At 42.0% G+C, this 27,864-nt stretch overlaps 1 long non-coding RNA gene across 1 annotated transcript; it reads right to left on the bottom strand.

Moving 5' to 3' along the window:
• Positions 1-328: 328 nt before the first annotated feature.
• LOC117762736 lies at positions 329-27,767 on the bottom strand. Its single transcript, XR_004614056.1, has 3 exons — positions 27,448-27,767; positions 17,097-17,184; positions 329-956 (listed from the first exon to the last, which is right to left on the bottom strand). It is a non-coding gene; the product is annotated as an uncharacterized LOC117762736 (long non-coding RNA).
• Positions 27,768-27,864: the final 97 nt, after the last annotated feature.

Below are 27,864 nucleotides of genomic sequence, written 5' to 3' on the forward strand. Positions count from 1 at the left end.
TGAAAAAAAGCAAAAATCGCCGGTGTCTATATGTGCTGTTAATAATAAACATGTGATCTCCACAGAAGAATTTAAATGTTTCATCCTGCCTCTGTATCCCGCACCACCCCTCACCTGAATACTCAACAGATTTCTGTGTTGCTATGAATGTGTCCTTGTAACAAGTATCTGACGGTTATCTACACAATGAATAATGTTTGATGTAAAACAAAAAAAATAATTAATAGCCTACAGTTAAGAAAGAAAAACTAAATTGCACAGTATTTGGGTGCAGTAAACATTTTTTTTTTAAAGCTACTCAAGTAATTACAACCCATCCATATATTTAAATCCATGTTCACTAAATGAAACCACATTAACATTTCAAACTTCTTACTTTTGTTTCGTTGTTACTCCGACATGGTTCTGAACAATACTTCAACATATATTTCACAGTAAACTACAAGTAACAGTAAGTTTTGTTATATATAGTGGTCTTCAGAGGTCTTAGACCAGCTGCCTATCCACTTGAATGGGAAAGCCGTCTTAGACTTTTGGTGACCACTGCATATTAATTCATATCTGGCACATGAGACTTAATCACATGTTTACATTGATGTCATGCTGTGAGCATGGCTCATATTTAGGATAGTAAGGATAGTGACTTTGATGTAATACTGATAAGGCAAATGAAATACGAGTCCAGAGAGATAGATATAAAGATAGGTAGATAGATACACATACATTAGCCTGTTATGCATAGTAAATGAAAGCAGAAGGAGCAGCATCAAAGTATTAAGATCCATCCCTTTATCCTCACTTTCTTTTTTGCCTGCTATCAAACAATGACCCCTTTACCAGCACCCATTATCCAGACTCGCCGCTTCTTCCAAAACAGGTCATCTTAGTTCTTCAACTTGACAATCTCCTGCTGGCCTGGCTTATCCACACCACATTCCTTTCTCCTTCCTTTACTCCTAGAAGAAAAGAGACAGAGACAAGGGGATTTGCCTCACGGTAGGTAGCTGTTTTATGTGAAGCATATGAGAAAAGAGAGAAGAAAGGGGAGAGGTTTTTTGGTGAAGCTTGGCAAAGAGAGCTAGGAGCCCACTTGAGGAGCAGCGGGTCTTAGAGCTGGATGATTTGTTTGGAGAAGCCCTCTTCAGCCAAAAGGAGGATTAGCTGCACACAGGTTCCCATGGAACCCAAGCGAGGTGGAGAGGGCTTTTAGAGGACATGGTTACACATAAATGCATACATGTAAACACAAATGTGTATGCAGAAAACATAAGCAGCAACGTGCACACACAAGAATACATGCCTGTCCTTGAAGTGCATTCTTATGGGTGTAGACTACAGGTGGGTATGTGTGGCTAGTTTCCTACAAGTTAACAATATGCAAATAATTTGATCTATTGAGAAACCAAACCATAAAATATCACAGATGAAAATAAACACCTGGATTTGTTTATACAAGTTAAAACATGATGAAAGTAACACATGTTCTTACAATTACAAGAAATATTTACAATGGAAGTTTAAAATGGGAAAGATGTCATCTGTAGCCAAACTCAGTATCAGAAAGAATTAAAGCAAAAAACTCACCCAATGTGTGGGGTACCTGAAGGATCTTCTACAAGCATTGCATCCTTGTGTTTTTCAAAGCTTGAACACTTTCAGAGCTTGAGCACAGCGCAAGGACACTGTTGGTTTACATGTTGCGACTGCTGCCATCTCCTGGACAAATTGAAGAACTGTATTTTTGTGAGAATTGTGTACCAATTGGAGGTGTCACATTTTTTTAACCAAAATCCTCTCGTGTTTTATAGTCTACCTTGAATTTTGAGATTGAATTGCAATTCACACCATGACTAAATATTTCTCATTGTGTCAGTGGGCTACTACTTTATCACAACTTGTGATTGATTTCACAAAATTTGAATGCTCTTCCAGCAACTAGTCTCAAAAGTCTTATGGGTAAGGGTTGATGTAGGGTTCTATGCATCCATCCATTATCTATGCCACTTATCCTCTTGAGGGTGGTGGTGGGGGGCTGGAACCAATCCAAGCTGATATCGGGCGAGAGGTGGGATACATCCTGGACAGGTCACCATCCCATCACAGGGTCTACATGTGAGACAATAACCATTCACGCTCACATTCACACCTAAAGTCTAGAGTCTCCAGTTACCTAATCCCCAATGCACTCCAATCTACATGTTTTTGGACTGTGGGAGGAAGCCAGAGTATCTGGACAAAACCCACACAGACATGGGGAGAACATTCAAACTACACACAGAAATCCGGCGATTTGAATTGGACCCATCAAGGCAACAGCACCAGCATCAACCTGTTGATGTTGGGTTGATGGATGTATTAATTTATGCCCAAATATGTTTAGTGTGTTAAAGGACCAGTATGGTGACTGTCTCCTTTCTTCTTTACATTTTTCATCTCTGATTTCAGAGTAAACTCAGTGTCCTGCCACCTGAAGACGTTTTCTGTTGTCTGCAGTTGAGGGGTGTACAGTTTGGGGAAAGCGGTTAGACCAAGAACCTGGTTATGGACTTGTGGTAGAACTGTGCTTTCTTCAATAAACATCCAGGTGTCTGAGGATGAGATGGTGACTTCAACACCTGGGAGTACATCTGGCACAATTGTGTGGAGTGGAAAACCAACACTGAGGCCGTCAACACATGGCAGACTACTTGCTAAGGAGATGTACTTTTAGCATCTTCAGCAGCTTCCTTTGAATGTTATCCAACTCCGCACCAGTGAGTGTGGTGTTGTATGCAGTAGTGGGCTGGGGCTGGTGACAGATGCTAAGAAACGCAAATCTTCCTCAGAGTGGCCATCTGCAGTGGCGGCTGGTTAATACCGGGCGCTGGGGCGCCGCCCCCCTCCAACATCCCAAGGCAAAATAGTCTGTATAAAAATGTTAAACATAATTTAATTATGTAATATTATTTTACTCGTACAATGCTCCTGGTTGACCGTAAGCACTCGTGAGCATTCAATTTAAGTTAAATTGCATTTGTTTAATTTCTGTCTAAATACATTATACTTCCTGGTGTGAGGCACCGGCCATATGAAAGTGAATGGGGGTCCTTAAAGTTAACCACGGGACCTGAGGCTGCTCTTTAATTGGTTGGTGCAGATCTTCCTCCAGATGCAGCTCTCTTCACCCCAGACACTCCCACTTTTATTTACAGCCAATAGGTATTGATTTAGGTTTTTTTGATCTAATGTGATTGGTCGACCCTAGAAACAATCTCAGGTACATCCGCCTTCATTGAGTTACTTCTGCTGTGAGCTGACCCGCAAAGATAATCTGATAATTACTTTACAAAAACACCCCAACAACAAAAAAAGAGGATAAAGGAGCTTGGTCTGGACCGACCCGATTAACAGATTCAGCAGCCAGTGATGAGGACGAGCTTACACCAGGGGCTCCTCCCGTTCTTGGTATGAGAAACAGAGTTGACTAACTGGATGTGGTGTAAGTAATGTATTTTACTGCTTCCCCTGTTTGCTGTTTCAAAGTGTCGCCACGGAGGTACTGTGGACAATGATATGGGTGCGAGACCTAAAACATCTCTCTGAAAAATGCAAATGGCATAAAGTTTGCCACAGTTACAATGAAGCTACATTTATGATGAGGCTACAGGATTGGCATATTGTGTGTTGTGTTGTTTTTGTTAAATCTGGTTTGTTTACCCCCCCTCACACACAATAAATGTTATCACCAGCCACCACTGGTCATCTCTCTCCAGTGGTGTCTGTTGGACACTAGATGAGAGGAAGTCACTTATATCAAAATATTTAACTAGTTGTTAACGAGTAACAGCTATGTGTGGGTGAACTATATGACATTTCTGTGAGGACAAGGATCAGACTTCGGTTATACACAAACCCTCATGTTGGAAACATTGTACATGGGTATATGAGTGTTTTAATGTAGCCTGAATGTCCAATGCTGGTGGACTCCCATGATGATATCTCCAACAACAGCTGGCGTGACAACCGCCCCTCGCACCATCGACTCATCTAGTTTTGTTTCTGTCTGCAGCAACCTGGGAAATTTCTAGTCGCTTTCATCAACAAGTACCACCCCAGTGGAGGATTGAACAACTGGTGGCACTACTGTCAACACCTCCTTGTACATGCCACGCACAGCTCAGCGTAGCCTTGTGGCAAACATAGAGCAGATTAGCATGCCAACAGTTCTCTTCCCAAACATCTCTGACAGCATTAGCACATGCTAAGTCAAGGGCGTACGTCAGAGCCAGCTGTCAAGTGGAGGGAATTCCTGGTGCTTCACTCAAGGTCGCTCCCACCATTCAAAGCTATTGCGCTCTGTCATGGCTCCCACGCTAGGTGTTAACTCGGCATCGCTAACAGTTTAGCTTGGATGTCCTGGCATGTTTGAAAGAGGGTCTTATACAGTGGCCGGTGCTTTACATTCACACAGCAGTGTGGGATTGTCACCTGTCGCACAACACAGTGTGTCTTACGAGGAGGTCGCAGTGAAGGCAGCTGGGACGAGGGGATAGCATGATAACACAGAACCTGCTCTTCAAGGCAAAATGGCCAAAACTCTTTGAAGAAGAAAGAAGATTTGAACACAGCAGACATTCCTCCATACTGCTCTTGTGGTGTCATCCAAGTGTCCGCAAGCCCCGACATTCATATTCGACTTGAAATGGTGTCATTTACACAATGTTTCAAGCCTAAAAGTCCACTACGGGAAGTGACGATGCTAGTGGACGCAGCCACACAAACGCGTGCCCTTGGGCGAGAGTGTGTGCGGTGTTCCAGTGTGCCTGAGGGTATGTGAACGCGCCTCCGATCAGGCTATCAAAGGACAAAGGCTGGAAATATGGTGTAAATGATGCCGTTTCGAAAATTGGAATGTCAGGGCTTACGGACACTTGGATGACACCGCACGAGCTGGGTTTTTTTCTGTTGTTTTATTACGTCTAAAGAGGAGGTCAAAATTGACCTCAATTGTATTAGTTACAGCTGCACCGTTGTTTACCCCTGAGACTCCAAAAGTGTTTTGTGGACTCAAACACTTCACCCACCCACTCAAGTCGTGCTTCCATATACATGAGCCTACAACACACGAACACACAAAGGTTCTGTCTCGAGCCTCTTAAATTATTTTCAAGGGGAGGCTATCATCTGGATTTGATCCCCTCTTTTTAAAATCTTCATCTTTTTCCCTTTACTTTTGTAAGAGCCACTAACTTCTCCAGTATGTGCGTGAGTACAAATAAAACACAAACAGAATAATAAATGAAGGTATTTAGATGTTCTGTAATTGCAAAGGTGACATTCATTGCTCTGTATGCAAGTCCAAACATAGAGCTTGTGCAGTGAGGGTCTGAAGAGAGAGTGTCGGCTTTAGACAACAATTCATGCTGATTTTAATTACAGCCATGCAATATTAAAGGCACAGGACACACAGGCTACATTTCAGACAAGTCGTCCTCTCTCTGTTTTCCTTCTTTATAACTCTTTCTAGTCCTTCCACCCTTGGTTGCCCCCACCTTCACTTTAATCCAGTGGCGGAATTTCACTCGACAAGTGATCAAAGACCAGTTGCACGATGCCAGGTGCGGCTGCAGCTTCAACCGTTGACAACCACCAAGCAATTTTTCCTCCCTTCCTTTTCTCTCCTCTGAAAAAAAAGAGGAAATCTAAACAAAGCTGGGCGAACTGCTGGGTGTGTTTGAGTCAGTAGAAAACAGTTTTCTCCCCCTTACTCCATTATTTTTTTAAGACTTCATTCTTCTTTCCCCAAAATGTTTTTTCCTCTTTTTTTCTTTTGACGGTGATCTGTGTTACCAAGTCTGTGGTCCCCCTCAGTGCACTGTGTGGTGGCTGGTTTGAGGAGTTCCATGACAGTAAATTACGGCACTCTTGAGACAGTCGACCAGCAGGAGTTGGGGAACAGAGAGAGGATGCACGGCGGGGATTAGGGTTTATTAAGACTCAGCCACCACGGATGGGCACACAACAACACAGCATGCTGGTGTGTGTGAGTGAATAAGTGAAGGATACAGCACAAAGTATCTTTCTCAACCTATAGGTGGTCCCCTCAGTGAAGTAAGATGCGCATCAGCTCTAATAGGAACCTTATGTCTAAAAGTGTTGCTGCACTTATTTAGAGAATGTCACCACACTATAGTATTATATACAGACCTGGCTGTACAAAACGAGTATGTACTGCTGATGTCTTGATGCTGATAGATATGTAAGGAACTTATCAGTCAGGGTGAGATGATGGTATCATTTCTAGGAACAGATTTTTGTTCTAAAAATTTGATGTCACATTTACTCTATGCTTGAGTTTTCTATAGAACAGAATAAAACCTTTTGTTCAGTATCATCACATCAAATTAGGCAGACAACGCATTAAAATAATGCGCACAGTTTGTGGAGGTGCCATAGGGGGCTCACTACACACGAAAGCCTTTCTGAGTTGCCCTTTGTACTATATGTAATTAATGCGTATGTGTGTGACTTTGTTGACCTTGCATATATCTTCATATTAAGCATGTGTGTTGTTCAAATGTGCGTGTGTGGGTGTATGTGTGGATATAGGCGGTTTACTGACAGGTGGGAAAGCAAGCGAAACGCTGCCGGCCTCCAGCTGTCGTTAGCCCCCCTCCCAAATGCTCTTTAACACACCCTCATGAGGCCCACCATCCTTAGTACCCCCCTGACTCTGTCATGCCTCAACCATCCTCTCTCAGTTAACCACTGCTGTGTCCAGCTGGAAGCTTTGAGACAGTCCGAACACGTACTAAAAAGAAATGAGTTTGTTTCTCACCACCATTAGTCCATCTTCCCATGAACTAACTTTGGTCCAAGAGCCTCCATTTATCCTGGCAGCTGGATGGAACATTATGCTCTGACGTGCTTTTGACCATTCATACTGTCGCTTTGTGTAACATAGGTGGTCAGGATGACTTTTCTGAGGTTGACGTTGGTCGTTGATTTAGAGTCAACTGTAGTTCACACTATGTTGCAATTTTTCAGTAACTGACACTATAATCCACAGTTGGCCCATTGAACTGTGCAGACAGTGACGTTTAATACATCACGATGTATACTATGTTTTCCTTATCTTCACTGCTGGAAGAACTGTTACTTCTTCATGTCATTCTGAGACTCATAAATATAGTTCATGTCAACATACATCTTGGAACAACATAGAACGTAGTGTCTCTAGACACTTAGCTATATTTGAGATATATTTCATATGTCAAATTTTATTCTGCTATCTCTGTACATCACAGCAAAAACTGTAGGTAGGCATTATATGCTATTGGAGCAGCCTTCAGACACGCACTGATTTTGAAGCCGTTTAATGGACACCATAAATGCTGTTTGACCATGTACAATCACAAATTTAGAGCTGTGAGTAGGTTAAAAGAAATACCAAAAATAATTTTCAAATGCTGTTTGACCAAGGAGTTCAGAGCAGTTAAAGGGGACCTGTCCCACAAATTGAAGAATAGGTTACGACAACCAGTTTAAAGTGAAAGAAGAGGTCTAGAGATATTGTTGTCCTTTTGAGAAACCGCTTGTTTTCACCTTTGAAGAATTGGTTGTGAGAGTAAACCTGACAGAAAATTACCAGACTAAAAGAATATTACTCCAACACGCTGAGCGACTGAAACAGTGATGATCACATTAAAGAGAATCAAGCAAAAATATTCAGCCAGTTCCTTTCAAGTTGATATGAAAATGGATTGTTGCGAAAAAGAAAGAAGGGGGCCAAAGAAGTCTTTTCTGGCTGTTAAATTGGATGTGCATATGACAAATTTCAAAGGCTGTCAAAATAAAAAAAAGGGGGGGGAGAAGAAGAAAGGATTGGATAAAATACATTTACATCATAAATGCACAGGTTTCCTTTCAATGGGCCTCTTCAAAACTCTGTCAGGCTTTTAATGGTAGGCAAGTTCAAAGTGGCACTAGACTCCCACTGCTTCCAAAGATAGAAGTAGAACAGTGTGTGTGTGTGTGTGTGTGTGTGTGTGTGTGTGTGTGTGTGTGTGTGTGTGTGTGTGTGTGTGTGTGTGTGTGTGTGTGTGTCCACATGTGGTCTCACACACAGTAGCATTTGAACTAATACCTCCTTCCTCCTGTCCCAGATCCTGACACCAAAGCTCCTCTCGCTACTTCTCACTACTTGACCTATTGTGTGTGTTTGTGCGTGTGTGCAAGTGTGTATGTGACTGAAGGGTGTACACAGAGAAGTGATAGCAGACACTTCTTTGTGACTCTCAATTTCCCCCTCCTCTACCTCCGTCACCATTCTTCTTTTAACCCCTCTTCTTTCCCACTGTGTGCTGCTTTCTTTTTCTCGTCTGTTTCGCTCCCTCCTTATTCCTCCCAGTTCGTCCCGGACTATCGGGGAGGGACTGCTCGAAAAAGCGTCTTGGGGAACGTAGCAAACATTCTGATAGCGTTCCGGATCCCAATACCAGCCGACCAGCCATGCCCCAAGGTGATATTCCTGCATCAAAGCCAAATCTTCCCCTTTTTCTTAGCCTCCCTCCCCTTTCCACGGTGGCACTTCCAGCGGCTCCGAATGTTTAAACTTCATCTATCAGCCTCATTATGGAGCCTCAAAGCCTTCCATCGATTCTAAAGGCACTCATTTGAATTTTTAATCACACTGTATGTACGAGTGCTGTGCTCAGCAACTCTCCGACGCAAGCGTGCACATACACACATCCTCCCGCTGTAATCTCCGCTCTTTCAGCTCTTCCAGAGTGCTCTGCCTCTGAAGTTTTCGAGTTCAGACATCCACTTAGAAAAAAGTTTCAGTTAATATCGCTCCAATGAGTTTGAATTTGAAGTGATGAGCGCGGGTGTGCACAGTACTGACTGCATTTTGGGCACAGGGGCATTTCCTGTGGGTGGCAGAGTGCTTGACTTAGGTTAACAGTAGCATTAGATTGCCTAGCCAAGGTGTTACTTTAGTGTTACTGTTCTCTTTGATGTCAAATATGTAGCTTGGGCATAGAGAATATTATATATAAAGTATAGAGTTATACATCACTCAATCCCCTTGGTGGATATTCTGTAGCTATGTAGGGCCTACTCACGCTCAGTTACCATGTGCATACAAAGTCCTGGCTAAGCTACAGAGAGACTTTGTCACTCAAGCAATAACAGGGAGAGGGAGAAAGAATCCTTTAGATCTTCCTGCAAGAAATACACCTTTGAATCTGAATTTCCTTGCAGAAAAAAAACTGCTTTGAAAATCTAATGCATAAACATTATCTTCTTTCCCCCACCCTTCTACGTCTTGCTCCCTCCATTCCCTCCCTTCACCTAAAGCGCAAAAGCTTCTGAGCGACTTTGGAAGAACTTCCCTTTTTTAGAGTCCTCAGTAACTTAAATAAGAGTCAGTCGGGGATTTGGATATTGTTATGTCTCATCAAAGGCACAGATCTTCAGCTATCCTCCCTTGCCTGTTCTCTTGCTGTCTGTCAACGCCCAGTCTTCAAGAAAGATGCTTCTCTTCGAGACTGACGTACTGTAATTTGATACCCCCCCTCCACACCTCCATCTTCCCCACTCTAGGGTGTTTTTTTTTTCCAAAAATCATTGTTAGGGCACCAGCTAGCTCAGGGGATTGCAGGGGGAAATGTTAATGCTGGTTCAGTCAGTTAGTTATCCTGTTTTACAGTGTAATAAAACAAAAAAGCTGTTGAAAAAGGTTGCCCTTGGTTTCTTTACTTGCACTGTATCCATTTTTGTAGAGAACGTCTATCTACTAATTCCCAAAACGTCTGTTTCTCTGTCTGTCTGTCTGTCTGTCTGTCTGTCTGTCTGTCTGTCTGTCTGTCTGCCTGTGTGTCTGCCTGTGTGTCTGCCTGTATCTAAAACGCACATCTTGTGAACTGTTCTTCTTATCGGTCCACACGTGCCATTTAGTGTATTCTCAGTGGCCCAGAAAAGTGCAGTGTTAAGTTCGGTGCGATTTGGACACAAGATTTGTTCAATATTAATAGAAATGGAATAAACAGGCGACCAGCGCTCTGCAGCAGTCAGTGGAAGTGTGTCTTCAGTCTGACCAAGTTGAACATGTCTTTCTCTACATTCTACGATAAACTACAGCACCAGTCGGCAACTCAAAATCACTGCCAGATGATTTTGATCATTTGTTTTTTTGTCATTTCACCATATTGAACTGATACAGACATTCATGGTAGTTGCTGGTGCTGGTCAAGACAACAACATTCATAGAATCCCTTCCTGTTTGGCAAATTGTCTTCAAAGTAAAAGCACAATATTCGGTTTGTGGTTATAATGCTTTATATATATCGAACTGAATTGCAGAGCTTATATTGTGATAGGCTGTGAACTTGGGTCAGGAGATTGTTTCGATGCTCAACAGACTTCTGAAATAGTTGATATGCAATGTATAAAAACATATCACCAGTAAGGTAAATCATTCAAACGTATATATAAACCACACACATGGAAAGCAATAAAGCAAATTCAGTTTCATTTTATGAAAAGAAATTGACAAAAAAATCTTGATTGCAGATAAACCAGGTAGGATGAATGGAATGTTTTCAAACCTCACTCTCCATCATAGTCTGTTTATAAAAAGCTCTGTACACAACGTCCAGCACACAAACATACAACAAAAGTAACAGGATATTGTAGAACTGTTTGAGGAGAACTCACTAATGACAAGGAATAATTCTGAAGTAGCATTAACACAGCCTATTCAAAACAGGCAGGTTACAATGGGCACTGTACTAGTAAGAAAAATGTGGAACAAATGTGTGCTCCATTCAATGTGGAATGTACAGCAATGTTTATAGGATTTAAAGTGACCATTATCTGACACGCTCAGCCAGCAGAGAGGACAGAAAACAGACAGGAAGGGGACTGCTATGGCCAAATGAATAACATGTTTCAAGTAGCATGAAAGAATTGTATCATGCTATTTGAAAATTCTGCACAATCTTCAACCCGCTCAAAAGGTATTTCTTGATGTGTCTTTGCCAATCGACAGCCACTCGCTGCTATCTCCGCTGTTTACTTTCACACAGCGGGCAGCAGACAGCGCAGTGTGAGTCTTCCTGCTGTTGCCCGTGTTGACTTGACTTCCTCTCCCAGCCCAGAGCGTCATCAGCGCGCCCAAGTTTAATGGATCATAATGAAAAGCCTCATGGTATCACAAAATCAAACAGTGATTCCGTTTATTGGAACCCATGCAGGGTCTCCATCTCATTGGTTTATGTTCACTGGGTTGATTCAGTGAATGCTGCGCATATGTTACCCACACCCCTCCCTCCCCTTCACATGCTTTCTTTCTCCTTTCCACAAAACCGCCCGTAACCCCCCTCAATAACCCTCCACCCCTCACCACACTCCCCTGCACCTGCTGCTGTGAACAGCAGGATTCCAGTGTGTGTTTCTGTCCATTCCTCGCTTCCCTCCCAGCTTCCACCACTCCATCCCTCCATCCCTTTCTTTCATTTGTGCTCTGCTGTCAAGCCCAGCTGGATCAGGCCTGCCAGTCTGGTCACATGCAGTCTTAGTTCGTGTGGAAATAGGCTGTGATAAACCACTGATGTTAAACTGGCAAAACTTCTGTCTTTTGCAAAGCCTTTTATGTCTATGCAAGAGAATGTTATTTATGATCAAGTTTATGTTAAAATGATGTTGAAAAGCATGTGCTTTAACTTACATTGTTCTTTTTTTTCTTTGTGCTGATATGATTACATATAATCTTTTCTGTATGTTTCTGTATAGAGAAGAAATATGTTCCTATTAGTCTCTCTCTCCTGGAAAGTACTAAACAGTTCATGTCGCCAATTTTCAGTCTGACCCTAAAGGTATGGTTGGTAAGTTATTTCTGAAAACACTTTTAATCTTATTTGTTGAAATCCTCTTCCCGTCCCCATAGCCATATATAAATAAAGTTGTCTGAAAAAAGAATTCAATTGTGGTTTCTGTGTCGCCCTCGCAGGACTGTAATAACACAACCAATCATTTCAATCGGACCAAATAAAATTAGACGCTGCTGTATCTTTCTGTCACTAAGCGACCTGCCAGCCTGTGCTGTCACTGCACGTGACCGGAGTCTGGAGATACATACACCGCTGAAGCAGAGACGATAGCCAGAAGTAAACAAGCAAGTCACTGAAAAGTCGGCTTCTAGCAGTTGTCAGTATGTCAGTGTGTTTTGGAGGTGTAGCTTTGATGAGGGGGCCGATAGGAGAGGGTGGGATGTGTGCTGCATACGTTGTATGATGCATTCCAGGATTACCAACCCTTAATCTCCAGAGCCTCATAAAATAAGATAAGATAAGATAAAACCTTATTGATAGACACACTGGGGAAATTCACTTGTTACAGCCGCAGGAAGGTCAGAATGAGGTAGACAAGAGAATAAAGAAATATAAAAAGGACAATAAAATAAAAATGAAGAATTAAAGTTAAATAATAAAATGCAAAAAAAATAAAGATTCTGCACTGATATAACAAAAACTTCCCCCTTTAGAGTAAGTAAGACGCTTCCTGTGTCAGGTTGATGGAGTGAAACTCTACCAATGGTTTGTTTACAGTGCTCTCCTCTCTGGTCTGTCTGAAAGTCTTTGCGTTGAGTTCTGACAAGGATCAAATTTGATAGTGTGTAACTTGTTTCAATTGCATTGGCTTACGATTAGTTTCAGATCTTGATAATTAACTCTACAATACATTTTTGGCTTGCTTAGCCAACATGAACCTACCAATGTTGGGTTATGGTGTAGTTACAGGACCCAAAGAGCAGACGTTGGACAGGGTCAGCAGGTGCAAAAGCAAAAGAAGAGTCTCTTTTTGGCAGGTTATAGCAGACAAGACATTAGATAGGAAATCTCAAACTTCTAAGTAAGGCAACAAAACAGGCAAAACTCAGGGACGTAACCTGAAGCAAAAGGAAACACCAAAGAACAGAGCAGGAATAAACAGACAAACTGACAGAGAAGCACAGAGACTAAATTCACAAGGAATGCACGAATAGTTGGGCACAGATGAAACACCAGAGAAACATCAGGGCGAGGCAGACAATGACAGAAGTGGGAAATGAGACAAGGATAAGAAGTAAATTTGGCAAAAGACACAAGGTAAGTAAATCCAAAATAAAACAGGAAACAACAAGTCCAGCGTTGTGGACACACAAACACATTGATAAATGACACATTGGTACAGTCAGACTGACTGAAAACAACATCATTTGGTTTTTGCAAACAGAAATGATGATTGAGTTTTTAAAGCCAGGTAGTGAGATCCAATCACAAGTGGTACCTTAAGACAGCAAGCATTTTAATGCCAGGAGTGAAAGGATGAGTTGTCCACTTGGGATCGGATCCCTTAAGACACATATTAATACCAGGCCTATGACACTGTTTCATTCTTGAGCTGGTGGAGCTTTACTGTGGTGAAAAATTATGCGCAAGAAGTTAAATCTAGCACCATGAAAAGACATTTTTATCCTGTATCCTTTGCCCTCCATCCAGACCTGTTCCCGCTCTGCCTCGACAATATCTCCTCAACCAGCCACAGATAGTGGAATCAGCAACATGGTATTTATCTAGTCTCAAAATTCATGGGCCCGAAACCATAGCCCTGCTGGAGCATTTTTACTCTGCAAGCGCACAGAACAGTATCCGCGAGGGGAAAGGCATACTCGCGTGCGAGCATTTCTGCTCTGACAACCCCGATTCTGCAAACATGGGGCTGATGCCTGGGCAAACTGTCACATGTGCATTACAACACGTCTTGCTTTTCATTCAGGGGCCCATCAGGTAAGAGTCGCCACACTGCTTGCGTGAGCCGCAAGTTTTTGAGGGTTACTGCACAACTGGAAGATGCACTGCTTCATACAGTATTGAGTCCTGGCATTTAGTTGAGTACATAAGCTACTTTTATTAAAGTAAATACAGTGATCATACCAGAAACCTCATGTAGCTGCTCTACTGCACACACGCAACACACATGCAGCAGACACATTCCCTGTGTGAACAACAGGACCTGCAACAACTGCTAAACACCGCTCCACAGACGATCGTCATGTAGAATTTTGAGACTTTGGAGGCGGGACAGGGGCCATAATCCCCTCCTTCGACCCAGTCCCCAGCCTATCTCTATTCTTCTAATCCCCTCCCCTTCATTTTCTGTAGCAATTACAAACTTTGTGGATCATATTTACCACTGCTGTTGACACAGGCCTATATTTTTTTTCACAAATTCACAAAAACACACACACACACACACACACACACACACACACACACACACACACACACACACACACACACACACACACACCCTCATTCAAACTCCAACTTCACCCTAATTCCTCACAACACATCTGTCACTTTCTTGATGTTTCATTTACTTGCACAGAAAAACGAGGAACAACATCAAAGATGAACACTTCAACAATCAGCTATCACTCAATTAGTGCTCAACAATTTCTCTCTCATGCACTCCAGAGAGAAACGCGTGCAGGGTGTTGGAGAGGAGTGGCAAAGTCTTTGAAAAAAAATCAGACTTTTCCCTTTATCACTTCATCTCATAGCAAAACAATTTCTTCCTATTATCCTCACAGCAGGGGGTCCACTGTCCTGTAAAGGTGTACCGTAACGCTTTATAGGCAGAGAGGAGAAGACTCTTTTATTCTTTGCACCTTGTACCCCGGATACATTAAACAGAATCAAAGACGACATTTACATACCATTTGCGTTTCATGTTTGAGGAGTTGAGAACAGAAACAGTGTTCATCCTGCGCAAAAGTAGGGATGCTTTGACTTTCTGAACTTTCTGCAAGGAAGAGAGACAGAAGGGAGGGAGGGATTATTGAAGGCTGGGGAGGGAGGTAGGTAGACGAGGAGCGAAACTACTCTCAAAGTTTTTCAATGCCTTTTCCTTTTGTCATGTTGTCACCACTTCTCCTCCTTCTTATCCAACTTTATGGGGAACATGTCATAAATTACTGAGCCTTTGAATGAGATTCCTTCTAAAGTTCCTGTAATCATTGTCTGTAATCCAACAACACTGAACAGTCTTCACGTCTGGAGCACATCATCATATATTCGTCATGCTACATTTGAGCACATTAGCAGTAATCTTTGACTAATACATGACATGATCTCAAACAGAACATAATTCCTACAAAATGAAACCAACAAACCCAACTTATCACCTTTAGCTTTTTTATTTTCAAACTCAAATTTTGCATCTGTCATAAGTTACAAACATCATCAACACACCCACTCGCTCGTGATGAATCCTCAGGAGGATCTCCGGCTGTATTCTCACATAGGTTTATTGGGACATTCTCTGGAGGTTTTACCAGGGGGCTGGCTGGAGTAACTCTGGAGAAAGCCCAGAGTTTCTCACTCTGACATTTGTGTTTTCACATCTGTGCATATTGTCAGGTGAAGTCCAGTGCATGTTTGAAAGCAGCTTATACGTCACCATTACATCTGCCTCAGTGTAAAAATATGTCTCTCCTGCAATTTGCACTTAATAGATAGAATGGTGGGTTTCATCCATGCAGTTACATACCTGTGTTTTATATGATGTAAATGAGACCATCAGACAGCGATACACTGAAGACATGAGGGACGGTGAAATTCACAGATTTGCATTAGTGAAGAAAAGTTCCAGGCCCGGTTTTATTTGTTTTTTGGTGAGAGACTCTTCTTTTGCAGTACAAAGGCCTTGTGAAAAGGCCTGTTTGTGAGAGAGCCAAATGTTTCTAAGAAGTCAAAAAGAAACAGCATAAATGAGATGCTCACTGAGTTGCAGTAGTAGAGAAACAAATATATGAAGTAAACCAAAGAAATCAAATCAAACCATCTGTGCCACCCTGACTTGTTTGTTTAGTTTTCTTTTGCATCATGTTAAATCACATTGAGTTAAATCAAATGTGTCAAATCATCAGCAATTGTAATGCAGGTGAATGGCATTGTATTGCTTCATTCACATTTTTACATTGTATCAGAACATTGGTGGTGCATTAAGGACACTTAAGCCGTTTTCTTACATGACCTCCGGGTAAAATCTGGAGAATTGGCTTCGGATTTTACCCGTAGTCTGGCTTTCACACATGCACAACACAGTGGGAGGTTCTCTGCACATACGTGTTACTGTGAAGGTTATATGTATTATATTATATTTTTTATGTGTGTATGTTTGTATATCCTGCTTCCACAGTGCACATTGGGGTTAGGTTAATAGTTAATTGGAGACCATAGGTGTGAATGTCAGTGTGAATGGTTGTTTGTCTCTGTATGTTGGCCTTGTGATATGCCTGCGAACTGTCCAGGGTGTACCCCCGCCTCTCCTCCAATGTCAGCTGGGATTGGCTCCCTCAAAGGATAAACAGTATCACATATCTGATCGACTTCACACTTGGCATGTGTATTGCTAAGGGCCCAAGGAAGTACAGTGTTGAATTTGGTGCGATTGAGACACATGATACGTTAAATATTAATAAACTTTGAATAAAGTAGCAATCAGCGCACTGCAGCAGCCGAGGCTGGGACTCATAACGTGTCGTTATTGATCACAACAGTGCATTCACTGAACTTTGAAGAAAAAGGTGAAAAGCTCTTTGTGCAGCTGCAGTGGTGTGGCGTCAGGGTTGGCCAAGCAAACAACCCGTTGAAACAGACATGTTTATAACGGGCACTGCACAAGTCGTCATGTTGAGGGTGAAGTTTGTATCCCCAACTATCGCATGATGCCTTGCACTTAGAGCTACATTCCACGGGAAGTCCCACCTGCTGTGTATCCATAGTAACCTTGACTTCTCTGTCCTCATACTCCTACATTAGTTTAATTCAACATCCAGCACACTTTGAGAATCCACCCTCTTTTTCCACTTTCCGCAGTCCCCCCACTCCTGGTATCTAGCCCCTCTGCCTCTCCCTCCACGTTCCTCTCTCCTCCAAACACTCCCTCCATGTTCCTGCACCATTTTATCTCTCCCTCTCCTCCTTTTCCCCTCATCCCCCCTTGCCCCCCTTGGTTTTAATGAAGTTTGCTCTTGTGTAATCTTCCTGCGATCGGGGCCCTCTCACCTCCCCTCTCTGACTCAGGTGTGTCCTCCAACAGAGAGCCATTGTTCTCCAGATCCTCCGCTGAAGCCTGCCTGGCACAAGCACACACCTGCAACCAACAATGATACCTTTATTCACCTTACACACACACTCACTCACACATTTACACACACACACGCTCTCACGCAGCTGACACGCAGAGGAACGATCTCTCACGCAGCATCTGAATATGGAGAGACTGAAATCACCTCTCGTTATCTCTGGTGAAGGAGTGGAAAAAGAAAAAAGTAGCCGGGCAAGGGAGGAAAAGAGGGGGAGCGAAGGGAGGGAAATGGCACAGATAACATTGCCAAGTTGTTGTTTGCACAAGCTGGTGTCATATTTGATTACATCGGACAGAGGATCAGCTGGGTTAGTGAACAGAGGAGGAGGGAGGGTGGAGCAGTGGTGCACTCTAGAGCTATTACACCACTGGCGACGCACAGTTAATGTTTAGTACGTATCAGTGACAGACACATAACTCTATTTGCATTCCCTGGCTCACAGGTTGGTTGTGTGTGCTCTCAGGCGATACGTCTCAAAAATCAAAGGTGATCCTCGCTACACAACAGCAGGACTGGGGGATTTCCAATGCACCTGCTGCAGTTTATGTTTAGGGAAATGGCCAACTAATCCTCTTTTTCCTGTGTCTGCCACTGAAACCTGAAGTCACTTCATACCCCGAGGCAGAAAGGGGGGAAGAGACGATGGGGCAGAAGGGAAAGAAAAGAGGGAATGGAATGGGGGAAAATCAAAAAAAGAGGTGAAAAAGGACAAGGAGCAAAGACAAGATAATGGAGAAGATAAGGGGAGCAAAAGGAAAGGGGCTCTGTGTCTTGTTGCCGAGATGTCACAACGGCATCACCTGTTAAAGGGTGGAGGCCTGAAGGCAGGCTTTTTAAGGTCTCAGATATCTGAGTTCGGGTGTGTGCGTGTATGTGTGTGTGTGTGTGAGAGGAAGACAAAGTCAGCCCTCGTTGTGATAGGATACGTGTACAGTAAACACACCATCTTGCCGGAGGATGACACTGAGTAGAATCTCTCCACCCATCCCTTAGGTTAGACGGTGACTGTGTGAGGTGTATCTTTCAAATCATGGACGCAGTGATGCTCACATATATGTACAATAACAGCGTTGAAGGGAGGGATTCGGGACAAGGCAAGAAAAGATCTCATAACACCGTTGCCATGTGTACACAGCGTGTGGCACAGTGTAACTACAGTACACGGGAGGGTTATCATTTCCTCTAGGAGGGAATGACTGGGTTAAATTAGGAGGACTGCTTGTAAAAGGAGTTCACAACCTCAGCTTTCCAGTCCCAGGTTTTTGCCTGAACCCCAATTTGCGGTGGTAACACTGTAAAGCTGTGAAGTATTTTGAGAATAATCTAAGTGGGTTATATGCCTCTCAGACGCTGGAACATGGGGGGGAAAGGGGGGGGATATGAGTGAAGAGGAGGGGTATGGGCGGTGGTGGGGGGAAGGGGGTATAGGGGGCCTTTTGTAATTTTACATGTGACAGGAGCGAAGCGAGGGATGGAAATAGAACAATGGAAGAAATGCTGAGCTTCTGAGGAGGCTCTCAAAGACTTCCAACTCAGAGGCTGATAAAAGCCCTTCTACTTCATATCCCAGCATCCCTTTTTCTGTCTCTCACACACACACACACACACACACACACACACACACACACACACACACACACACACACACACACACACACACACCCAGCCATACACGTAGCTCTCTGAAGAGAATATCTTCAAGCTTTGTGCGCGTGCAGCTGAGCGACAGATCGTCAGGGTGTGACAACGATGATGGTTTCAAGCTGAGGAAATGTCTTGAAACGGAGTCACAGCAGTGTCACATCCTGAACGTGGCGTGATGAAAGTAGAGTAAACATGGTAAACATGCCAGGAAATTTTGGTCAAAACTCTGAAAGTGAGCGATACAATAGAAGGATGTGAGTCTCTGAAAAGTGAAACAGTCTCTATCCACACTCGGGCTGAGTGGACTATAACTGTACACAGTCTTTCGTAGGCACAGCTTGTCGGTGAACAGGAGTGTGGTTACTCTGGGATGTAATCTGTGATGAATCAAAGGAAAAGTAGCTGTAATTAACTACTTCTTAAATATAGTGAGAAAACAGAAAGCTGAAGAAATGTCAGAAGATGTAGCTCTAAAATGTCCGACTTGCAAAATAAAATCAAGGATGAATATTTTCTACACCACTTTCAGACAACTCCAGATAGACTCCTGAAATCCTACATATTCTCCGGAGTTTCTCCTGGATGAAGTCCGAATGAGCACAAGAATACAGCGGGAGATTATTCGGAGGATTCACTGTAAGGTGCCAACATGATGTTTCAAACAAGCAATTCATTTGTTGCTGAAAACAACAAAAGAATAGAAATATCTAAAGATGAAAAAGAGGTGCCATACACAAGGATGGGCAGTATTTATGATACATGTTTTTAAAATACGTATTTGAAATACAAAATAATATTTCGTAATTTGTATATGATAGGTTTGATGAAAATAGATTCATATTTTGTGATAAAAATGAAAATCGATGCGTGCAGCCTGTGATTGGTTTCTACTCAGTAGTTTTTCCAGGCTTGTTGAGATCAGAACATTGAGGTTCAGAAAATTGCCAGACCCAAAGAACAAGGTAAGAAATGTGTTGGTTGCGTTTAAAAGTTGTTGTTCAACATTATTTTACAGTGCAACAATATGGTTTAACACACATGTTTTGTGCCTTACTGTCATGAACAACGTTGTGCTGCAAAGCCACGAAACAACAGATTCTTATCCCATACACCACTGGAGTTTGCCATAGCCCACAACTTCTCTAAGTCTAAGTTTGTAACTAAGTGGGGGCTGTTTGGTGTTTGGTGAGAATTGTTCTGAAATAACTCTGTGCTACTTCGTGGGCAATTGAATGATTGAATAATGAATTACTTAGCACCATTACCCATAGCAACTTCTTTTTATCAGTTGTCTGCTTATGAATGACTTGTTTGTCATTATCGTTAGTGTTGCTGGTGCAAGGTAGGCCCTTCACTACCAAACAGGTACTGTAGGTCAGACTATTTGATCTGTTGACTGGTTGCATGTCAGATTTATGGCTTGTATGCCTCATTAGCTGCTCTCAAAAATGGTCCACTTAATCAACTGAGTCAGTGTTACTGCTGAATGGATAGATCTAAGTAGGCTGATATATGGTTTGCAATGAGATTTCATGCTGCATTGGAAAAGTATTTAATGTATTTTTATAATACAAAAATACAGCTTACACCCTAACTCTAAGTTTACCCCTAGTTTATTTTGATACATGGCGTGGCTGCTGTATTTTGTAGTTTATTTTTATACCCTAACAATTAGCCTATTTGAAGGGTACATTTGAATGTACGTATCTTTGCCCTTCCCTGGCCATACAAGTAGAAGACACTGACGAAGATGTCAACTTAGAATGACATCAAGATTCAAGAGATTTTAATAACACAGGCTGATGCCATGTCGATGTGCTTTAAAGAAAAACATGCAATATCTGCAGCAGACTTCATCCGTTATGTCCTGCCTCCTGCATGCTGTGCCACCCCTAACCTGAACGCTCTGCAGATTTCTTGTTGTTGTGAATACCTCTAACCAGAGAATCTCCTGCTGCGTCCTTCATATATAACAGGGAAACTCTAGAGAAAGTCTGTGGGACATTAGAGTTCATGTCTCTAATAAACAGCTTTAACTAAAAACAGGCATTAGGTGTTTTGTTAAATAGGTGTGTGGTGAAAGTTTGTAATAATAATAATAATAATAATAATAATAATAATAATAATAATAATAATAATAGCTTAAATTTATATAGCGTCTTTCAACAGACCCAAGGACACTTTACATAAGTTTGTGAGGACGAAACAGAAGAGAAAAGAAAAAACTAAGTAATTAGCACAACATATTTGTCTCCATACAAACTGAATTAAATCACGGCCTTACAAGCAATTAACAGTTGTTTCATACAAACAAGACCAGGCCTCTATCTGATTGAATGGGGAAACATCTGCACTTTTAATGGTCAATGTGAAAAGTCAGTTCTGATAAAACAGCCTTTTTTATTTTTTAAGTTACACTATACTACACATGCACAAGATTTCATGACGTTCATCTTCCTTTTTACAAATCAATCCAGAGTCAGTGCCGCAGAGCACTTAAACTAATGCCATGCTAATTTTACAGCTACAGTAAGCCAAGGAATGATAAGTACGCCTACCTACATGTGACTTCATATTGACAAATAAACATGAATAGCTTCAATATGTGTTCCAGTTTTAGTTGCTAAAAAGGAGACAATTATTATATTATTATAAATATTATAAATATTATTAGGAGGGGGTTATGTGTCATACAACCTCCATGTTTGGAGTTGGGGACCTTTCGAATGTGCATTTGTTTTTCTCCCTGATAACGTCTCAGGTTCAGTCCACAACTCGGAAATACATTTTTAAGGGTTTTCTTTAGATTTGATCTTGCAACAGCCTCCTAAAAGTGTTGTGTGGATTTCAAGCTAAAGCCCATGGTTGCAAATATGTGTCAATTTCATGAAATTTTACAGGGCTGTGTTTTTGCTCATGTGTAAACAAAAGGGCACTGGATATTTACCTTTTATTTTTGAATTTTATCATTATCGTATATGGGCATTTTTATTAAGTTAATTAAGTTGGTTTCATTATGTTTCCCATTGGGAAAATGGCCTCAGAATTTCAACATATTCTGGAGTCAAAAACCCTGCATTCAACAGCAGCCTGTACTTAGACCAACGTTATACTTTCTGCATCTACGAGTACGTGAGGGACATTAGAAGGTGTCATCAGACTGCGTTTGCCGGCTCTGTACCATCTTGTAGTATCCTTGCAGACTTGTTTGCTGTGATCCTTTTGGCCAGTATACTACAATGGCACCAACTGTGCATGTGCTCCCAGCCGACTAGAGAATTGTACAATAATAACAGCAAAGCATCTGTGGTGACTAGTTATGGTGCCACTAAGTGGAACTACCTCGACATGTCTACATTGATTCAAACCAATCTACGTTCAAACACTTTTGAATGTGAACTGTAATCCAGACACACCTGATCAACAGACTGTAGGCATACTATTTAATATGTTTTAATGTTTGTTTGTAGTATACTAATTGTACCCAAGACTGCCTGGAAAGCAGAGAGAAAGCACTGACTAGATTGTCCATCAAAAGAGATTTTAGCTGATGCACACAGCTACGAACCTCCTCACAGTGAAGCTGTGGATTTCACACACACGCACACTCACACACACACACACACACACACACACACACACACACACACACACACACACACACACACACACACACACACGCACGCACACACACACACACACATATACCCACATCTCAGAATAATACCCTGGTGATTGCTGACTAAAGGCTGCTACACACAGGGTTTTTTTCAAACCAAATTTGACCCTTCCAACAATTTGTAAAAGCATTCCCGACTTGAGGTCACTCGGTGCCGATTATCTGCCCAAATAATCCTGAAGTGTTGGGAGTTTGCAAGATAATATTAACGCTACAGATTGAGTCAGGGGCTCCCCAATTTAATCGTAAATTTCAAACACGATAATCGGCTGCGACTGAAACCAGCAAAAGCCAATGAGAGCGAGCTTACCGGGAAGCGTCACAAACCAACTAAAAACAACCATAAAACTCAACTTAAACTCACATTGCAAAATGTATAAGCCAATTCCACCCTTAAAGCCATGACTACATCCATATTTGTTTTCTTTTTTGTTTTTCGCTGCAAAACAGAACAAACAACATCGGCCCTCCTCCATGTTTGTTTTTCTTATGAAGTCTCATCCAATCACGCAAGTGTTCCACACCTTTGCTCAGAAGCTGGCGGTAATGCACCTACAAGCTGTTAGCCAACCGCCATAAAAAATTAAGATTAAGAAGAGTTTCTGTGAGATTTCAATCGGCACTGTGAGGTCGTTTCCTACCACCAGCAGGTGTGTGGTCTTACGTTCTGGCCAAATCGTCCAGTGTGTTCTGACGATTATAAAATTAAAAGTCTGTTAATCTGTCATTATGTCTGTAGTCAAGAGTGAAAAAATGGTTAAGAGTGGAAAACCCTCAAGTGTGCAGCAGCCATTACCAGTGTCTGGTGCAGCCAGTTAGCAGCAGGACAAATACAGTAAATACAACCATTTACAACCAGTAATAGTATTTCTTCTGTTTTAGCACAGACTAGTTTCCACCAGCCTAACATGTGCATCACACTCTAGGAAGGATTTCCACAGACTACCTTTTCCTCTGAAATGCGTGTTTGTGCGTTAGCTTGATGTGTTACTTTTTAGTGTGGCTCATGTATCTGGTTCCTGACAGTGTATTTAGCGCCTTAACTTCATGCTGTTTTTTTCTCTTCATATCTTTCTTGGTTCCCTCCTTCTGAATCATGTTGAGAGGGGGAAGCTAATTAGAGTTACGCAGCCTTGGAAGTTGAGGAGTAGGGGGGATAGTTAGCTGGCGGACTCATGGTGGCTCCCTGTGACATGATTGATTTGGACTGTCACAGCGCTCAGCTGGGTGTCATTGCATGGCGACAAATAAAGGATTACATCGTCTCACGGTAACGCCCCCCCGCCAATGCCGCCACCATTGTTCGTCCCACATCAAAGCACAAAGGAAAGACATTAGCATTTTTAATCAGAGGCGAGGCCGGGCACTGTGCAGGCACCCAGCGCTGGGTTGTTACTTTAATCTCTGGGCACCCCCACTTCTGCCCCAGAAATGATCTCACCCAAAACACTGAGTGCACGCAAACACACATACAATTGCACACACACCCATATAAAGGACCATGCCGGAGGTTACGGCGTGACCTGGTGGTGGAAAATTAACGAGACCCATCTGCAGTCAGACTTCAATTAGCACTTGAGAGTTTGTCCTCGTTTCTCTGGACAAAAGTCTGCACGTTTTCCAGCTCAACAAACCATCAGACCAAACCAGGGCCATCAGAAGGGCCACAATGCAATTGTCCTGCTCTGCCTTGTGCATGGACTCCTTTGGAACATGCGGATGGATAATTAGGCTTATACTCCTGGTGAGCGGACAAAGATGATGCTAATTCCATTCATAAAGGGGTCTTCCGCTAATTACACACAGAGTTGCTCTCTCTACTGAGTGAACAATTGCACAGCTGAGTGGTTAAGGTTAAAGGGAGCAGCGTTCTGTTTGGAATCAAACGAGATTAGCTCTGATTGGTGTCCCTTCAGCCCTCTCAGGAATAATTTACCTAATGCTATACCTCATGTTTTCTTTAGTCAGACTGAAAGGGAAAATATGAAGTTTAAACTCATGGCTGACAGTTCAGATGTTCAGGCACATAAGTATGTATTTTTTTATTTTTTTAAACAAAGGATCAGGCTAACCTTATGCACAAAGTAAAAATGTTTATTTTCAATTTGATGCAAGTGAAATGACTCACAGACTCTATTGTCAGAGTTTGGGCCTAAATAACAAGTGACTCATTAATCAGGAGTGAGAAGAGAAATGTTCTGAGGAATTTCCAACAACCTTTCTTTTAACGATATAACTACAAAATAATGCACACCATACTTTTTATTACTGCCACCATTTTCCAGGTCATTGCAAAGGTTATTAGGTGTGTAAAAATGTCACATGCCAGTGTTGTGTTATAAAATTAAAAGGCTTTATAAAACTCTTTTTTGGTGCTCTTATTGATACTGTTATAAAATACCACACACAAACACACACACGGCATTGGCAAATATATGTTTTTCAAAGAGTCAGGTTTGCAGCTGCTTTACAATTAAGTACTGCAGACTATAATTATAAATAAAATAATAAATGTAAACATATTATATACATCACCTCTTTATCGCCAGATAAAAACACATATGGTTCATTTACATTTAGCACAACAAAACAGGAAATGAAAGAAATAACATCCTTGTCTTTGCAGAACGGTTAAAATTCATCTTCAAACTGTTTTTATTGTTTGAATAATACACAGGCAGTGTTTCCAAATTAAGTCTATTTTGTAGAATATTCCCAGGGTGTGTTTTCTTAAAAAGGCAATTTTGCTAAATTCTAAATAGACTCTGGGGATATTAAGGATTATCCATCTAGATCATCTGCTGTGAAAAAACATATTTCATCAGCAAACTGTGATTGATTACCTCTCTCAAACAAGTTTCAAATAGCTGTTTGATTTTGTTATCCCAAAAAAAAGCAATAATTGTCAGGGAAAGAAGGCATTTAATATAAAACATAAGAAGCTCGTATTTCTACCAGTGCAAAATTAGGTGTTGTTTAACCTGATACCTGACTACTGCTCCAAATGCAGATTTACATTTTTATTTCATTACCGATGTATTGCTACCTAATCACCTAAAGTTTCAACTTTCCTTTGGGAACATGTCACTCTTGAAAAATCACCACTTAGGCTCATCGCAACACTTGCAAGAGCAGCAAAAATGAGAATCCCAAAACTATAAAAGCAAAGGAGTTTAGAGGAGCGGCTGGAAGAAACAGGCCTAATCTGCATGATCATCACTATGGCACGCGTTAGTGATCAAATACGGAGGGGGGCTAAATAATAGATCACAATGGGGCTGTCACTGCCTTTTGTTTTGATGTGTGCACTGCGATGAAGCAGGGAATGTGCCTTGCAGTTTAACTTACAGACTGCCGCTCATCGAGAGGAGCACGGCACATCTGCCCTGTCACCCGATGCACACGACTCGATTTGGGAAGAGAAAGGAGTGGGATAAGAGAGAGCTGTCACACTCAGCGACAATATGATCGCAACTAAAATTAGACAGTGATAACATTTTCTGGAGAGAGGCAGATGGAAAGTGAACAAACTGAGGCAAAAGGTTGTATTACCCCACTGCAACTGGTAAGAAGACAAGAAAAGGTGACTGTTCTGCGCGCAGGAATGAAAGAGACAGAAATGCAGGAGGGGGCAAACGGGTGCTGATTACAGTGATGAAGAGAGAGAGGGAGAGAGAGAAACAGAGAGAGAGGAGGAGAGAAAACAAACTTGAGTCATCATAGCTAATCATGTTATCATACTTTGATGTGTCAGTGGCGTACACAATGTACTTCTATCATTTTTGACTTTTAGTGAACACATAATGGCAGAGGATTATATTTGTCAGTGGGGGGGTGGATGGTGGGGGGGGGGGGGTGCTTTGAAAGAGATATGCTAATTTAGCCAAGGAGCAAAGGAACGACATCAAATATGTACTAGTGAATAGCCAAAGGACTTTCAAGTCTTAATATCTGTTAGAAGTGCTTTATCTTTGCACCACAACCTGCATTTACAGCACAAACAGGAAAAGAGCCAGTTGTAGCTTCAAAGCACCGCTGGTCCATGAGTTTAATTCCAGATCAGGCTTAATAAAGGTTATCAGCTGGACCACTAATGATTCAAAGGCGAGTGCACATATGCAAACAGTGTTAGCATGTTTCCCATCGCCCCCTCTTTCTCTTCTCCTGTTCCTCTCTTCTCCTTTCCCTCTCTCCTTCTTTCATGGTACACGTTTGATTTTTTTTTTTGCCAGCGTTTTAAGTTCTGCATCAAAGTGACTGGAAACAATATGCGACCCGCCTGACTCTGACTCTCTTCTCGCTCTCCCGCAGTCAGCGTTTGGAATCATAGCAGGGTGGTGCTTGTTTGATAGCTTGATAGTCATTTGTTTTGATCTGCGACTCCTTTGTCTCTGTTTGGGTCTGAAACAATAAGAGATTAGAACCCTATACTGAGGGTGCAAGCGCACAGAAAGAACAAATGCTTTTCTTTGTTGTTTGTCTTTCAACTTTTTGTCTTTCTCGCCACAAATCTTGAAATCTTTTCTTTCGCCTCCGACTGACTTGCTGTGCTCTTAAAGCCCCCCAAAAAGGCACTCTCAGAGGGTTGTCATGAGCTTGAACAATAATGATTTGAGCTGTTGCATGTGCAAAAAAGGTTGCCTCGCTATCTTTCTAGCACAAACTCAAAACAAGCAAAATTGGTTCACGTGGTTCAGTGACGGTATCCCAATTATGAAGCCATGAAAACAAAGAGAAGAGATGCAAGAGAAGTGTGCATTGCATTGAGGAGAGTGGTAATCAAATGGGGACCATATTAAAAGATCTTTTTCTCTGTCTTCACCATCAAACATCAAGGCAAGAGACAAAGAAGAGCAGAAAGAGAGAAAGTGCAGTCTATCGGTGGAGGCCTTGACTGAAGATGAAAGCTTTCTAGGAATCAAAGAAGCCCCATCACTCATTATACCTTGGTGGGATGCCTCAATCCCCATTTTCCACAGTCACGGTGCAGGATGCCACACTGGAGTTGGACGCAGGGTTTCAAGTGAAAGTTAAAACTTTTCACAGTCTCTTTTTTGACTGGTCAAACACAAAGATCTCAAAAATTATGATTTTCCAGGTTGAAATATCAAAAATGTGAGCCTCTTTGGAAAGGACATGACTATTTATATGTCCCAAAGTGCCTGAAAATCAGTAACAACATTTGGTAAATAGAGAGCGGAGGCTGCAGGGAGGCCTCGTATGAAAAAATCCAGACACAGATGTCTCTGTGTCTTCACTCAGAGAGCCCGGAGATAAGGTTGTACGGAAAAACAGAGAGCTACAGTTAGGAGAGCAGGAGCTGTGGCGGGGTTGGCAGCAAGGTCAGTGGTTTTAATAAGCA

This window comes from Hippoglossus hippoglossus, chromosome 1 (assembly GCF_009819705.1).
Source record: "Hippoglossus hippoglossus isolate fHipHip1 chromosome 1, fHipHip1.pri, whole genome shotgun sequence".
Classification (NCBI taxonomy): Eukaryota; Metazoa; Chordata; class Actinopteri; order Pleuronectiformes; family Pleuronectidae; genus Hippoglossus; species Hippoglossus hippoglossus.